The 17,834-nt window shown below is 41.7% G+C and overlaps 1 long non-coding RNA gene across 1 annotated transcript in view; it reads right to left on the bottom strand.

Annotated features, from left to right (window-relative positions):
• Positions 1–735: 735 nt before the first annotated feature.
• LOC310912703 overlaps positions 736–17,834 on the bottom strand; it is a 35,833-nt gene continuing 18,734 nt past the window's right edge. The window contains exons 2-3 of the long non-coding RNA XR_014590701.1: positions 6,889–7,023; positions 736–836 (exon numbers count right to left, since the gene is read on the bottom strand). This is a non-coding gene — a long non-coding RNA (uncharacterized lncRNA). The remainder of the gene's footprint in view (positions 837–6,888; positions 7,024–17,834) is intronic.

The raw sequence follows: 17,834 nt of genomic DNA, 5'->3' as shown, positions 1-17,834 counted from the left end.
GGTTTGGTAAACTGGCTTTTCAGCTGATGCAGGACACACCCTGCAGGTGGACAGGGCTGTGGCGGGTGCCCCCGGCTCCAGCCCTGCCTCCAGGTCACCTTCAGGCGGGGAGGGGAGCGCTGCCTGGGATGGAGACCGCGGGGATGAGAAAAGTGATTAAAACCCAGAACGCCGCTAAATTATTAATGAGAAATTTAAATGATGTTATAAAAGAGGGAAATACGGGCGAAAATGTTACACATTCATGGAATTTTTTACTCATGCATAATAATAAGTTGAAAACACTTTAGTTATAATGCTGCCGAAATCGCGGGGCGGGCGGGGGGGGTGGGCGCCATGCGTTTCTCGGGCCCGCCCGCCCTCGCGGCACTCGGCGAGCAAGGGCGCCACCTGGCGGGCGCTGCGGGGAACGGCGTGAGGGGCCGGAGACGGCGGGGACGGAGGGACGGAGGGACGGCGGGGCCCGGGGGGGACGGCGGGGGCCGGGAATGGCGGGGCCCGGGGACGGCGGGGGCCCGGGGGGGACGGTGGGGCCCGGGGGGACAGCGGGGCCCGGGGATGGAGGGGGCCGGGAATGGCGGGGCCGGGGAGACGGCGGGACCGCGGATGGCAGGGCCACCGGGCCCCGCGATGGGCTCTGCCCCGGCCCCGGCTCTGCCCCAGTCCCGCTGTCAGGGGTTACTCCTGCAGCGGCACTTGCGTTATGTACTCTCTCACCTGCGGCGCAGACAGGTTTTCACTTCACAGGTGTGGGCAGAGCCCGTGGGCTCGGGGAGAGCAGCTTGTCTGGGTACATTCAAGGGCCTGGTCAGCCAATGGGGCTAATGCTTCCTGTGCTGTAAACAGATAAATAAATAAATACAATGTTGCGGGGAATAGGCATATGAGGAGACCCCCTTTCTTCCCCTGCAGAGCCGGAGCCCGCCTGTTCCCGGGCAGCAGAGTGGGCTGCCTGAGCTCGCCCGCCCCGCCAGGGCCTGTGGGCTCCTCTCGGGAACCTCACCGAGCCGCCTCCGTGGGAGCGACAGCAGCGCTTGGGACACGGACAACAAAGGTTTCCCCACAGCAATGCTGCAAGTGGCGTGTACCCCACAGAGCTGTGTTTTTGTCAAATGTCGGTATAGGTTTTTCTGTAAAGATTTACTGCACTGTCCCTCGAGACTCCCCATTCCAAAGTGCAGTTTGTCTCACCTGAAGAGTAAGACACAAAGGTTTCCTTTACTACAAGTCGCAGTCGCCATTTTCCTCTTCCAAGGCACGGGAAGAAACTTGCAAGCTCACAAAACTGGAACACAGCCTTAGCCACAAAATCTCTCAGACCTGCATGTCCCCCTGGACGAATTCCCTGGGGACATCCTGTACTTCCAGGTGCCTTTCAGTCTGATCAAGCTGGTTTTGGTAGCTCTGCAAAGCAGAGAGCCACCAGCTGATTATAGTGGAAGCAAATAAGGCAAGAACAATCCCAGGCCATTCTGGGCTGTAAGGTCTATACAAATCCTGCAAGTCCTGCTGAATGCTAACTGGCAGCAAGCACCAATTACTGAGTAATGGGCTCTCCCCATGCCCCTCTACTTAATAAGTAGACACAGTCTGCACTCACTTTTGGAGCTCAGTTGTCTCTGGTTGTAACACCAAGTGAATGCTTTGCAGAGGGCCAATCTCCCAGTGACTAAAGCTCAGATCATTATAGCAAAGTCTGAACCAAAAGAAACTGCCATGCTCTTCCCAATTGGAGCAGATGAAATAAAGGCCCTTGGACACAGTTCCTACATAGGAGCCTGCCAGAGCCTAAAAATTGCAACATGATGTGACTCTAAAACAAATATGTCATGGAGGGATACCCAGGCTAATTCTGAGGGAGTTAAATTTGCCTGGATGAAACTCTTCATTAGCACAGTGCTATTTCTACCACTTCTGTGGCCACTTGTGGTCCCTTTGCCCATGTCACTGCACAGAGTACATTTGCTATTGTGAGCTGTGGATGGCAGCCGGGGTCCCTCTGGGCAAAGCAATGACATTCAGACCTGAAAAAAAATTGTGCTTTCTTTTCTCCTTTGCTTCCTATGAAGTCTCAATTGACCATATTCTCATTATTCCTTTGCCTTGTCAACACTATGTAAAATTTTTGCTGAATTTTGGGCACTATGGTCCCTTCACATTTTCTGTCACAGGACAGCCCTGACTTTAGCTAGATGGAGATGCAAACTCCATCAGGTTTCACTGAATGCTCAAGCACCACATTTTCTCCCTAGATCTTCAAAGGAGTATGCTGCAGAGAGGATAACAGAGAAGATCTCTGTGAAATCATGGTGCAAAAAGAAGTTACTGCCAAATAATCCCAAAGCATCTGAGATAGTTTCCACAAAGAAAGCAGCAGGGACTCCTAAAACAGTTTGTATGCATCCTTATTAGGAATATGACACCATTACTATCACAGCTAACACTATGAAAGGCTGCTGAAATGTTCAAAGGAACTTTGGTAGGTTTATTTTTCTCCTTGGGAAACAAAAGTTATCACTAAAGGCCTTATAAAAGGTAAGAAACTTTGAGAACCTTGAGTCTCTGCAGGCAGCAGAGACTGCAAAAGGTTGCCCTCAGTTATATCTCTTAGCTGTTTTACATTTTTGACACTGGAAGAAGGATGTTTGTAGTCAAGTAGTTAGCATCATGTTATTGTTCAATGAAACCAGCTGCATAAGTGTAATGCCATGGCTGAGACTTTTTTACATGTAAGCAAGTCAGTGAATTCAGAACCATGGTTTTTCAGCAGCCATGATTTTCACCCTGTTTATTACAGACAAGCAGCCATCTCTGTGTGTGCCAGAAGTGAGAAACCAGCCACTGCACTGAAGCCCAGCTGAAGTTTTAGGTGTCGCAAAAGACACATTAAATTCCAGCTTCATGGATTTATTACCATACATTTAATTGATGTGGCCATTTTTATCTGAAATTAGTTTTGTCCTAATTTTGTATATAATGTGCAACACCGTGAGGTAACGATGACTGTCCCTTACACATATTTTAGTTCTATGCCATGACATCCTGTTAAATGTAGTTACCAGGATGGACTTTTCTTTGGTTTTAATTCCGAAGTGTGTACAGGAGGTGGAAATAGGACCCACTGACTGCACTAGTTCATTGTGTGAACCAGGCAGCCAATACAGATGTGGAACTCCATATTCATGCCTCAGCATGGGTGTCTCTTCAGTATCGCACCTGCAGGTATTTATATGATCACACACTGAAATGAATGCAGCATGTGTGGGTGTGTAGAGCTGCACCTGTTCATATAATGAGATATTCAAAGAAATACACCAAGTTTTGCTGCAATCCCACTTGACAACATTCTTTGTTGTCACTTTGTCCACTTTGTCCTGCATGTTCTGTGTTCTGTAGCCTTATCTCTGCTGCTGCTGAATCTTTCTCTGGTCTGGACTGGACTGTCCTATGTACCCACCTGCCTCTCTCATCCCAGGGGAAACAACCTCCTACTTTGTAACTTCCTAACTGCTTTCATTCTAAACACCAAATTCTGTGAACCATCTGCCCATCCAACTTCTGCTAAGCTTGCAGTAGCTAGAAATGAAACTGTGCAGAGAAGGCCATTTCCACACCCTTTGGGTTGGCTTATTTGCCTGCTTCATAAAGATCACATGGGCTTTTCCTATAGGGCAGCTAGTGACTGCCAAGTCCTGCTCTGGCACAGAAATATTACACATCCTGGGATTAGTTTTGAGAGCCCTCTTTCATCCAGTGAAAGGGCACAAACCTAAAATCTCATGGAGTTTGTGCAGTGTAGAGCCTAGTATTTAGTATAGTAAAAATATTATTACATCAAAGAGCACAAAGAACACAGACATTGTTCTCCCCGTTTTTTAGAGAAGAAAACTGAGCCAAGGTATCCAAGTAAACTGCCCAAGAAAGCATCAATTAGGCTAAATGTTGGAACATCCCTTCTTACATGGAATTTCAAGCTGTGAAGTAATTTAAAGCTCCTTAAGACTGAACATGTGCCTGCCAGAAAGGTTAGACATCACATCATTGGTGGTAACTTAGACTACAAGAGAAAATACAAAGAAAATGAAACCATTATTGCTATGCAAAAGTTCTGAAGCCACTGGATGATGACTTAGAAATATTTGGATGTTGTGCTGTAGTTCCACTCCACCATAAAGACTTGAAGATCTGTATATATTTTAAGGGAATGGGAATATTAAGAAATATAAGTTGCTCCTTAATACTTGACAGGCAAGCTCAGTATTTCCTAATGGCAAGTGTAGGTGAAAGTGCTACTTAGTCTTTAGGCCAAGGGACTGTGAGTAGAGGAAAAAAATCCCCTCTGATTTTTTTTGCCTCATAACTGGCTAAATCAATCAATCATTCCATGCCTTAGTTAACACATCTTTATCACAGATAACATCTCAAAGTATTTCCTTTTTCCAAAGAGGAGGACCCGTCTTTGCCCAGTCATAGATTCTGTTTTCCCTTCCCTTCTGACCGATGCTTTGGTGAAAGAGAGATTTGTTTTATGACATTTACTGTGTTTGTTGTGCTGACATCAGAGAGTCAACGAGAACAAGTATTTATACTTCTATTACGCCTTCATTGAACTGAACAAGGTGTTCAACAGGACATTTTAATTATAATCCCACTTCTAACAGCATGAGTAAAGGTGTTTAAAAAACACAATCAAGCATGAAATAGAACAGTAAACATGCCATTTCAATTACAAAATTATGTATAAGCACATCCTTGCACAGCATAACATTTGAAGACTGCAAGAGATGCTAAAATCCTCACTGAAACCCTGGGAGGTTTTGTACACAGGATTGAAGGAGCCAAAATACTCCTTCCTCACACTCCTTTGTAAATTCACACTGAATGTTTGACTCCAGAGAGAAATTCATAAAGCCCCAAACTGACAATTTTTTGTAGAGATTTCCATGGAGAAAAAGTAGCCTTGAGCTTTTTTTCCCATTGCACTGTCATGTCAGACACCTGTTCTGTTTGCAGAGCTCTTTCTCACTTCTCAGCCCAACAGTGCTAGAATTGAAAAGCAAATGTCCTGTCAGATCCTTGCACTGTTATCTAGCCCACCTACCTGTACCAGTAAAATGCTCTCCAGGAGGAATGTAACAGAGGAAATATTGTTTCATAACATTTATAGTTATGTGCGATCCACCAGAAACTTCTGGACATCCGTGGTGTTTCTGGGCACAGGATACTGGGCTGCCCTGCAAAGTGCTGTAAATCCCCCAGGCTGCCACTGGTGTAATGTGACTTCACCTAGTCCTTGGTTCAGGAGACTGGTGCAATACATTGTTTTACAGTGGATGTTCAGGGAACTTTGTTTCCAAAGCTGCACCCTGGGAACAGCTGGGAAGCTGCCTTCTAGTTGCACAGACACTCACTCCAGGAGCTTCTGAGCAAGTCTATATGATGTTCAGTTTGGCAAATCCCACTCTCTCTCTCTTCAGCGAATCAACATACGCTGCTTAGAATAATACAACCAGGTTGTCACAGAAGCCTGACAGCTGTGACAGGCTGCTGTAACTCAGATCTTTCCAGCATTCTAAACAAAAGAGGATGTTGATGCTTCCAGTGGTTAGGGCCGGGGACAGGACAGGGCAGCCAGTTCTGTCCAGTGTCTTGGGGTGACTGAGACACTGTGTGGAGACAAGCATGCAGGAAAAGGGCTGCTGATGTGGGAAGATAAAGGTCAGGGGAAGATTTGCCAGCTTTCTGCAGCCAGATGAATATGTGGACACTGCTAGGTGCAACTTTTCCCTGTCCTTCAGGTAAACTCCTCTCTCCAAAGCAGCAGAACAATGCCCTCCTGTTTTTCTGCACAGCCCCAGTGAGGAGAAAATTGGAACAACTTGCATTTCTGCCATGCAGATTAGACTTAAACCAATGCTGTATGCATAAAGCTCACAAAGACATCTGGAAATCATAATGTGAAATCTGGTGCTATCTCATGATCTGGACTATTATCTTTTCCACAAACTGTACTGTTCTGTGTAATAGACTATGTGATTGTCCATGGTATAGAGTCTTGTAGAAAATTTGACCTGAAAATTACTCCATTATTGTAATTTGATATTAACTTTCTCAAAAATAAATTGGTCATTTAAATTACCCTGTAAATACAGTCAATAATTAGGTGAGGTATGTATCAATATTTAATAAGCTGCCAAATATATAAGTAAAAGTATTTAATTGACAAGAAACTGTATGGGTATTTAATAGCCCAGACAGCATTAAAAGTTTGACTGTCATCCCTTTTTTGAAATACAATTTGTTATTCTTTCACTAGCCTTTCAGAACTGAAGGAAAAACTCAGAGTATTTTTTCCATTTCTGGAAGAACCTGTCTTTCTTAAAATGCCAGAGCACCTCATTAGTGGAAGCCTTGGTTAGCTTGTAGATAGCTGGCAGAGGTGTTTTGTTGTGCTTGTTTCCACTTCATTTTTCTCCGCTATTATGAGTAAGTAGAAGTAAAAGCACAGTTTTCATTGCCTTTAATGGGTGCAGAATCTGCTTTTACTTCATGGCTATTTTCCATTCTTCTCCTGGCACTACACAGAAATGCATGTGAGGTGAGATGAAGTAGAGAGGTGACTTGGCGGTGAGGGTTCCAAAAGCCAACACTAAATGCAGATAACATATTTTTTACTAGTTATGCACATCTACAGGCCCTGACAGAAATTTAAGAGAAACCCTATATGGAGAAGTCATTAACCAAGATTTGAATTTGGGAAATACAGGAAATATGGAGGAACCTAAAATTAAAAGCTCACATTTAGCATCTCTCTACTTAAAGCAAATTAGTAAATGAGGCAAACTTGTGAAGTTCATTAATACTAGAAGAAATGAACATGAGACCTACTTGATTCCTGAAGCTTCTCCTTGAATGTACCATTTTTGTTAGAGGACAGTTGTGCTGCTTCTTCTCTTTCAGAGTGGCTGGAGCCAGTTCAGGTCCTCCCCAGCTTCTGGATAAATTGAGTTCCAACATCTACAACTGAACAAACACAGAGAAGGTTTTAAATAATTTTCTCACCACCAGATATAACTCAGGACATAATTATAAATTGGGATCATAACTAGTTTGTCCTGAATAGTTATGAGAGGTAACGATGCATGGGAAGGAAAACATCTCATTGATGAAGAGAACATAATTTTCAGGGTCAGTTTTAGAAAGCCATATGTTTTATCTATACATTCAACACAGAAACAAGCATGAAGCTTGGCATTTGAAAGGTCAGATTTTAAATTGAAGCCATTGTTCAAACATCTTCTCTTGCAATGAGAAGGAGAAACAGCTAAGGAAAGCAATCTAAGTCTTCCCTTTCTGGCTCTCTTGTGCACGAGGGAGCCGGATTCAAGAGCAGTCTCAGGGCTGGTCTATCTGTGCCTGCCTCCAGTAGGCATTTGTTTCTCCTCCAGGGACGGGCATGCCCAAAAGATGAAACTTGTGCAGGATGAGTTCCTGACCATTGCTTCTGGGCATTGCTGAGGCCCAGAGCCTGGACCATGGGTCACTGTGTACTGCTGTGGGGCTGACTGGGCACCTGGAGCACCAGCCAAGCCCACACATGGGGACAGGGTGAAGAGCAGTGACATCAGCTCATCAGCAAGCCCAAGAGGTGTCAAGACCTTGCAGGCACAAAGGCAGAGGGGTGTGGAAAAGAATTAGCTGAGAGATGATACAACTGCTCTGTAGAGCACAGCCACAACAGGAGCTGTAATCACAGAGGAAACAGAGTGTCTGCTTGAAACACTATTTCTGCTTTTTTTTGTGTAAATATAGGAACTATGACTTCATGTCTCGCACTTTGAGAGATGTACTCTTGGGCTTGTTTTCTTCCATATCAGAGCTCTAAGAAATCCAAAACATGTCTCTCTATTTCAGTTCTGGCTGGAGGTTAATCTCTAGAAACAAGTAATGTAACATTTCCATCTATCTTTTCTACTCTTTTGGCAGTTTTAATTATACTAATATGCTATGACAATTTAAACAAGACACATCTCAGCTTCTGGCCTGCTCTGTAATGGTTCGGCTGCTACATGTGCTCCAGCATATTTTGCTCAGACAGGCTGCTGCTGGAGGCAAGGGGGAGGCAGAATAGTGCCCTTCTGTCATGAGAGGTTTCATTGCACTGATCATTGTATGTTTGACAGATTCTTTGTCAATGTCAAGTGTCTTTTGTGGTTAAGCCCAGTAAAGCTAAAACAAAAGGTCTCCTAGATATTAGATATATAGTGACATTACTGAATTCACTTGGAGGCAGTAATTTTTTGTCAGCCTATGAAAAGAAAAATGGAGCTAATGGGAAAACAAAAGGAAGATGCTGGCATGCCTTTTTAGCTATTTTTGTTTATGCCAGACATTGTGATTGACATCTGGCCCAGAACACCCCTTCAACCATTGAGCCTGGTGTCATGAAATAGAACAAAGAGAAACTGCCAGCCAAGAAAACACCACTGGCTCAGAAAGCACTGCTTCTTGTTTATTTTCTTTTAAGTGTTTCATTTTCAGTAATCAGTATTGTTACACAAAAGTAGTTCGCTCACATGCACCCCCCAATTACAACTTGGACTTTTAAGATTCCTTCATGTTTGCTTTTTTCCTGCTTGCTTGAATGGTAACAGAATGCTGGTTTGGTTGGATGACAGTCTGTCATAACAGTGATGTTTGAGGTTAGTGAAAACTGACGTGAAAAATAAAATCCACTGGCCTTTAACCGAAATAGCAGCTCTGGTTTTTGTGGAGTTGGCAGGCAGCATTTTTAAACCTCTTTCACAGTGAAGGCAGTTACAGCATGTTTTTCTCTGTATCAAGCAGTTCCATCATGAAGTACATTATCTACGTCTGTTGTCATATCAGGATATTGCCTTTGAAGAGCAGTCTGCTGTTTCTTATATGGGCACTGCTCTTTTGAAGTGTCCTAAAAGGGTTAAGGTAATTTTATGGCTATTCTCCAGGGCCAGGCCAAATACAAAGCTTTGAAATTTGTTTAAGAGTGATTTTAGGGAAATACCAGAGAGCAGAATAGGTTCTGCAGACACAACACCAAGGAGTCTTTGTCACCATCATTCTACAAGTGCTGTAGCGTTTCAGAGACCTGGTCAAAATTATGTATCAGCAGGAGGAAATTATTCCTTAAATTTCTAACTTCATCTTGAAAGTATGATGCTGAACATAATAGCAAAATAAAACTTTTCACAAGATGAGAGCAAGGCAGTCCATCAGCCACTTCCCTCCATACACTTATATGCCAAAATCATATCAGAATATTACCCTAATAAAAAACTGCCTTAATCACTTTAAGAAATTCTGTAGATGTTGGCCCTTGAATGTATCACATGTGCTGGAGTTAAACATTCTTGCACCATTTTAACAGGGTGCCCTTCAGGAACACTGGGGTGTATTCTCCTGTAGAAGCAGACACTTAACTCCCCTCAGCATTAATGGCAGACATGCTTACACTTTGAGTGGAGAATTTCTTTCTGTCTCTCTGCGCAGTGCTCTAAGAGGAACTTTGAAGAAATTGAGAAAAACAGAGAGCACAGTATATTAATTTTAAGGAGATGAAAGCAGTACATGTCATTCCCAAATTTCATGGAAAATGCACCGTTAGTAACAAAGATGAGTAGAAAATTTCAAGATCATTGTGAGCAGCATTAAAATCAGTCTCCCCTGATTTTCTGTTTTCCCCTTCTTTTCAAAGCACATACATTAAACTCATTTTATGCTTATAATGTATATAATGATTCTAGACAACATAAGAAGGACACTGAGATTCTTCCTATTTCAACGTATAAAGTGGCAAGCCAATTTATGCAGCTTAAACCATTGCTAAAGAAGATGTATCAAAAATTGCCTGTGATCATTACAAATAACAGCCTGAAATGTTCACAAGAAGCTGTTTGCTTATCATATTTTCATTAAAACATCTTTTCACCTGATTTTCTTTTCCCATGCCTGTAACCTGCATTGTAATCAGTCTTATTAACTGAGAACATAAATATGATTTATTATGGTCTGATAATGGAAGCTACATGGACCAAGAGAAGGGATATATTGTCCTTTGATAAAATGGCTCTTTTCTCTCAAATAGAGCTCTATCATGAGAGCATGCAGAATGTAGTGAGTGATTATTTCCTGAGGGTGAATGATGGCAGAACCCTACAGAAAATCTTCTTGTTGGCCATGACAGCCTCCGAGTGTCCCCAAATCTCACTGAGTTTGACAACCTGCAGACACTTTTGATGAACTGTATTCTTCTGTCAGAGACAGCCTGTCTGGGAGGAGAAAAGGGAACCTTTATCGTCTGATCTGCTATTATTGTCTTGATCTTTTATAAGCAATCTCTAATGCACATGAATATAATATCCTTTCACAGAAGTGCCAAACATAATAGAAATGTAGTTAAAGGACCCTTTTCCCGGTTATGTAAATGTCCTAATACCATAATTAGAAAAGATGGGTTGTGAATGATAGCAGCAAGGAAAGGGTAATCAAAATGTTTTAACATTATCTTTCTGTTTTAAAGACCAAAATCTGTGATAAATAGCATTTATGGTAGATATGTGGAACCAGCTTGTGCTGAAGCTTTTACCTAAAAAAGAAAATAGTTTTGAGTGCAAAACTGTTATATTTTCATAAAACACATAAATGGCAGCTGGTCTTAAGCCAGGATTGATTACTGGCAGATATGACTTAAAGAAAATGAGTATTCTACTCAAAATCCCTCCATGGCTGTTACAGAAAGAACAAAGCATAATTATTAACTCGTGTATTTGAACAGAGTGTTCAAGACCAACTAAGTTCGCCAACAAATCTCTCTTTTATCTACATCCAGAAGAACAAGCATACCCAAATCTTTTTCAATTAACAGCTGTACACATTAGCAAAACACCCGTCTTTCTCAGCTCAAGCAGTCTGGCTTATTTATCAGAAAAAATGAACTGTTTTGGAGGGAAGGTTTCCAAGTTCCCCAGTAAAAGCAAGATACTTGATTTTTCATTAACCTTTTGACATCTGGGGCTGGGATGTCCCAATATTAACTACTAATGGTCTTCAGCATTACCAGTTGGTGTTGAGAGAAGTCCCAATTGTCAGAGTCAAAAGGTTAATCAGCAATTTCACACCGGTGATGTGGTCAGAGTTCGCATGTTACTGCCTAAACAGGAGGAAGAAGAAAATAAAGTCATTAAGAGAAAACTACCTCCCAACATTATTAAATCCCTCTTGTTTTGTTTGTTTTCTTTTTTGCTAGAAAATATTTCATGATCTGTTTACTAAATATTCTGACTTTTTAAAGGACTTTGCAAACCTTTGCTGAGAAGCCCAGGTCTAAATATGTGACCAACTTCTTTGGTTTATTCTACTTTTCAAAAGGAAAAAAAGTAAAATTTTGCTTACCCACCAAGACCTCAGTCCAGACCAGTATGAGAGAAAAGTCTTGTGTCTATAACCCATGGACATTTTGGTAAACCTCTCCAAATAGCCTAATTCAGCCTGAGAGTTGTGTCCTCTCTGCTGGAAGTGAAGACATCTGAGTCTCCATTCATTCAGGGTGAATTTCATAAAGCAGATGCTGTGTCAGAGATAAAGAACACTGCAGAGCAAGAACCAGAGTGTAGACTTTTCCCTCCTACCCCTCTTTCTGTTTTGATTGTAGAAAATAAGTCAACAGCAGCATTCCCTTAACAAATACGGACAGCAATATTATTTCCTGAGAAAGTACCCACATAAACAGCCAGGCCAGTACCTCCACTGGTGTCACTTTACCATAGCATACTTTAATTTGGGGCCCAAGAGTTCTCCTATACATAGAAAAAACAGATTTCTTTTCTAAAACAAAATATAAAATAGCACTGAAAAATTACAGCTTAGCATTTACTAACAATAATGATGTTCACACAAAATGACTTCTCATTTTCCCTGCTATTATCTGAAATTTTAACCGTTGCTTGTCTTGTGTTTATCAAAAACCTTCTGATACCACCATATTTATCAGGCTAGTTCTATGGTTTTGAGACATTCTATCTTTCTCCTATGTCCAAGACAAATAAGTAATGAATCTTGCCCAGAACAACCATGTTCATCCTGGATATTTTCTGCATCAGATAATTCCTCTCATTTCTTTCTCCAGTTCCAACAGAATATATAGCAAAAATCTTTCCTATCTTGATTGTGTCAGTTTAAATGGGGACAGGATTTTACCCTAGAATGTTCTGAAAAAATACCAGTCTTCCAAGTGCCCTATTACTTATTCCACCAATTAGCTGCCTATGGAGCCTGAGTGTCCTTGTACATCATCCTAGTCCCCACCTGCGCATTTGGCTGCTTATGTTTATCCAATTCAAAATGGTGAAAATCTAATAAAATTAGGACAAACCTGAGTGAGCTATAATTCTGTTTAATCTCTCAAACTGGATTGTTGAAAACTTGCTGAATTCCCCAAACCTCTCTCAGGTGCCAATGAGTGAGTCAATATCATACCAAAGATCTCACAGCATAGCAGACATAAATTCTACATCCAGAATCTCATACACACCCTCAAATAATGAACCTAATGTCTCTAAAGTACTGTCAAAAAAAAAAAAAAAAAAAAAAAAAAAGGCAGTTTCCTGCTGTTACCAGCATTGTACTCAGTGGCCCAGAGTGTAAAAAAAAACCACAGGGCAGATTTGTGTGGGGAAGGAGTGGTCACTTTAAAGGCCTGTGCCTTCTTATACTGTATGTGTATATATGTAGTGGAGCAATCCAAGTCTCCTGCCTCCAAGGGAGGACCACTGACATTGGCATACTCAGCTTTGCTAGGTCCTGTTGGCAAGCCCTGAGAAACTCCAAGATGGGAGAATTAAAGTTTGTTTCATCTCAATCTGATGCCTCTCCAGATGTTACTTTTAAAAGTCTGTTTTGCACTTTGTTTTATAGAGTGATAGTAACCGGTGGCTTACATAGAAATAATCACCAGTCTAGAATAATCCCAGATCACTTCATAAGTGTGACTTTGGTTGAAATAAGAAGGGATTTTCCTTGAATGAGAGAACAGAATTATTTAGAGTTGAAGCACAGTAGATCAATTAATAACTCTGTTCTTGGAAGAAAGACTCCGAGATCTTTTAACTCAGGTTGTGAGGGCTTTGGGTTTGTATCTAAGCCAAACTACGTATTTGTTGCAGAATGGGGCTGTTCAGCATGAGGATGAAATTGCAAGTTTTGTGGCATTGGGTCCATAGATCAGGAGAAAATGTTGTCTGCAGATCAACCAGCTCTTTTTCCTTCTCCCCCCCCGCCCCCCCCATAATAATTTTTCTCATAGAATTAACTTCCTAATATGTGCCGTGTTTACTCTTTGAGATCAGAGAGAGTTTTGGTGAGGAGGTGATCAGGTCAGAAACAGGTCTTCTATGACCACACAACTGAGGTACTGCTCCCACTCATGCATTATGGGATGCTGAGGTCATAGAAAATAGAACTGGAAGGGTTCATCCAATAGCTGGCAGCATTCCCCAGATTTTTTCTATGACTACTCTGTCATAGAAATGCTCCAGTGATAGGTACTTCATCATCACTCCAGTCAATTATCCCAACAGATAACTCTCCTTTCCTAAGTGACAAATACAGTCTAACTGTGAGAGAGACCACTTTTTTAGGCATTACATGTTTTGCTCAAATACAGCTTGAATGTATTTATGCCTTTCACCTCGTTTCTTCATTTATTTCTGTCCCTGTTACCAGTCCTTCAGCATTTTTTATTTCACCTTTCCCCCTACTACTTTACCATTTCTACATCGTCTTCTGAACCATGTGCTCATTGGTACCCTTGCATTTCTTTTCTTCTTTGTGTCTTTCCAAATGCATGAAAAACAAACTCTCACATGCCAGTGAGCTACAGAGACCTATCTCCTGGCATCTCCCAGAAGGCAGCTAAAATGCCACACTTTTATTCATTGCATCAGAACCATTTTCCTTAAACAATGATAAATTAAACAGATGTATTCAAATTCAGGGCTAAAGGTGATGTTCTTGAGATAGGACTGAAGAGCGTAGCTAGCTATGGGAAGCACACAATATGCTCTGAACACACATGAAGGAGCAGGCATTACACAGCCTCTAAAGAGGGAAATCAGAACTCCTGGCAGTCATGGAAAACACATGCTTGCTTCCTGCTGGCTGGTAAGGTGTTTTGTGTACAAAATGAGTTAACAACACAGGTCTGGACCTGCAGGTTCCAGAGCACTGAATTAAGTGACTTTGCCTCAAATTTATGCCAGATAAAGTACCATCAAAAAGAGTTAAGATGGAGCATCACCACAGACAGAAAATTGCTTTACTTTTGTTGCCTCAAGTTAGGCCCCTTGCAATACTCTAAGGTACAGGTAGTACAGAAGTCCAGTACTGTCCCTGGGATACTGAAGGCTGCTTGGTCTAAGATATTTGGAGATCCCCAGATAATGTCCAAAATTCAGAGCAGTTCAAGCACCAGTGTTTTCTTAAAAACAACTGTTTCAACTTATTCTTTCATATTTTGACAGTAAATTATTAAAGAGGTGACTATGCTATGTTCCTGCTATGGCAGGAAGCAGTATGATAAATAAATGGGAGGACTAAGGAAACTTATTCCATGCTTACAAGAGAAAAACAAGTTTGTTTCCCTGCATGTTTCATAGTGCATGTAAATTTTTTGAACTGCTGTGTTTTCCTATCTGCTTTGACTAGGCTCTGTGGCTGAGAGGGCTGAATGAAGTGATCTGAAGCAAGACTGTTGAGGTGACCTGATAGAGGAGCAGTTGGCATTAGCACTCAGCATGCACAGCATCAAGAAACTCAGGCTGTGCCTCTCCATGGAAGGTCCACATTTAAAGCAGGGAAACTAAACTTGGACTTGAGAGGCAGAGGTTCTTTGTTCCCTACATGATCTCACACAACACTTTTCCTCTCTCCAAGACTCAGTTTTCCTCAAAATAGGGACTGGTGGCTTCCTGTCTTCTCTCTCTGGGCTGGTGGCTCTTCTGGCTAGTGGCTATTCCTGATTATGGGTAGGTCTGATGACTGCGAGTCTGACCTCCAGGAAGCCTCTGGACACTTCTATATTATATTTGATAATGAAGCCTCCTGTCTTATCCAATCAAGACAAAAAAAGTAAGTCAGACCAGAAAAAACTGTCTCAGCACAAAATGGCAGCCTCAGTGCAGCAAACTCAGAGCCATTAGCTATTGACTACTATAGAAATACTGAAACTGCATCAGGGATTTCTTTCTTTAATTGCTATTTAGGGATTTAAATGAGATTTTTAAAAAGAGAGAAAGACAGAATGTTTAGTCTACAATCACTCTTTGCTGCCAATACAGGCTATCATATAAATTACTTAGACACTTTTAAAAATACATTATTTACTCAATAACCCATAATGGGTCCAGAGCTCCTTTTACACGCTATTATAGAAGTACATAATTGCTGAATTTTCAAATGGATATTTCTTCTAGGCAATAGTCTGTAATGGCTCCTTCAAAGCTCTTAGGCTTTTATCATATGAAGGCCTAAGTAGAAAATGTTTAGTTCACTGATCATTGACCTAATAGAGAGCAACAGCTTCTCTGGAACAACTATTGTCTGTTGGGGCAGATGATGTATGAATGACATTTTAAAAAATTCTTGGAAGTATGTGCTAGGAAAAAAATTACTGTTCTGTACAAAGCAAATACTGCTGATGAACTCCTCAGAATTCTTTTGTTTGGTTCTGCTTGGTTTAATTTTTATTTGCTGTGTGAGCCCAACAGCAAAAGAAAATAGTTTGTTTTGTGTATGAAATGCAAACTCAGTCTAGGACCAACTCAGATCAATGAGAGACATTTTGATGTTCTCAGAGATCATTCAGCTCAATTAAAAGTTGTCTCAAATGAAAATGCAATGTAAGAAGCTGAAATCTGAAATTAGAGAAGTAAGGGATGCTGCAGTGGGGCAAATCACATTTCTTAAAGTCATGCTGAACACAGTAAAGCACACAGGCCTATCCTGAGCTTGATCTAGAAAGGAAATAGGCAACTTGACACGTTTTCAGCACTATTGCTATAAATCTCATAATCACTGAGCTGCTGTTCTCTTCTTACATTTAGCTTTGAAGTCTGCTGCTTCCGTTTCAGACACAAAGAAAGGTTCAGGTTCCTAAAGCTTGGTGTAAGAGAACACATGTTCTCTTCCTGCACACTTTGGGCAGTAAAGTCCTTGGTATTACTGCCAAATAAATGTTGACTGGATCTAAGTGCAGGACCAGCAAGGATGAATGTGAGCTGGGGACAGTCAGGCAGAGACCCTCAGAGATTCTGAAGGACATCTCCAGCTGTGAGCCTGATGGGCCAGGAGAGAGGTCCTTGTTGGGTGACACTGCTCCCTCAAGGGCTTGGGGCAATAGGATGTGCAGCTCAGCAAAGGAGGCTACTGAATAGCCTGCTCAGGAGCTTGGTGTGATCTTAACACTGTGTTATCACACAGTGCTATCAAACCAGACCAACTATCCCCAGCACAGCACTGTTTTGTATGTGATCTGACATCAGAAACACTCCCATGCTTTTTATCACTGGATTTCTCCAGCCTGGTAAGGCTGCCTGGGACTCCTAGTATTCTGGTGATTAACACAAAAAAATACAATCGCTGGCAATTCTAATAGTTCCTTCTGTTTGATGCATCTGATCGAAGAGAAACTGAAATCACAGACCAATATGCACCCAGGCTGCACCAGTTAGCCTCATCATGCAAATGAGGCACACTTGCAGGTGAACTTATTAGAGATCAAATAGTTTTAGGCACTGCAGATAATGAAGGCAGAGCGCTTATGTTGCAACAGTCAGAGCTAGAATTTAATCATGTTGTTGATACCTACTGCAGCAGCAAATAAACACAGAAACAGCCACAAAAATAAAACTCTTAGAATGAAAAGAAGTTACAAAGCAGACAAATATTAAGAAAAAAAACCACCCAAACCAAGGAGCACAGTGGTTCTCAAGAAGGAAAAATCTTGCTCGTTAGATCTGGAAAGACTTTGAGCCCTGCTTTTTTCAGCTAAGCAGTTGGATAAGTGGGGGTTGCAGGGACAAGCTGCTGGGGTGTCACTGTCTGTGCCAAGAGAGAAATGGCTCCTGCCTTTGTAGATGGCCCTGCAAGGAGAAAAGGGAATGTCAAGCAGCACAAAGCTTGAAATCAATGAGAGGGTGAAACACAGCAGCATCTACTAGGACAGAATTAAGAACAAAACAGAGAAACACCTTCCTGGGGTGGAATTTATAAGGTTGCACAACTGTCAGGTTGGATTAGCAATTTGGTAGACATTAAAAATAAATATATTTTTCAGAGGCATTAGTTCCTTCTGTCTCAATAATCCCTCACTTACCACCCTTTATGCAAACATCTGGAGAGACCCTGAGAAGGCCCACTAAGGTTTGCTCATTTTAAGAAGCAAAGATGAGACTCAGCAGGTGAAACCTACAAAAGGGAAACATTTGAATCCCTTTTGGCAGACAGAAATGGATAAAAATACAGCTTGGCATTTCTTCTAATACCATTTGGTAGTAGAAGAGCTCCAAAGATGTCAACAGGAAGCCCTAGAGGTTAGAGGGAATGATGTAACCATATGTGACATAATGCTTGTTGTAGAGATTTCCTGGAACTGATTAGTGCCATTCATGATAACAGCAGCCAGCGAGAGTGTGAGGACTGGGTGAAGGCCCAGGCAGCATCAGGCATTGGATATTTTTCATTCTCTTTTAACGCAATGTCTGGTCTCTCTTGTTTCAGATTTATAATAGAACAACTATGTG

The sequence above is a fragment of the Zosterops lateralis genome (genome assembly GCF_965231275.1).
Source record: "Zosterops lateralis genome assembly, chromosome: 9".
NCBI classification, from domain to species: Eukaryota; Metazoa; Chordata; class Aves; order Passeriformes; family Zosteropidae; genus Zosterops; species Zosterops lateralis.
This window is presented reverse-complemented; position numbering and strand designations above follow the sequence as displayed.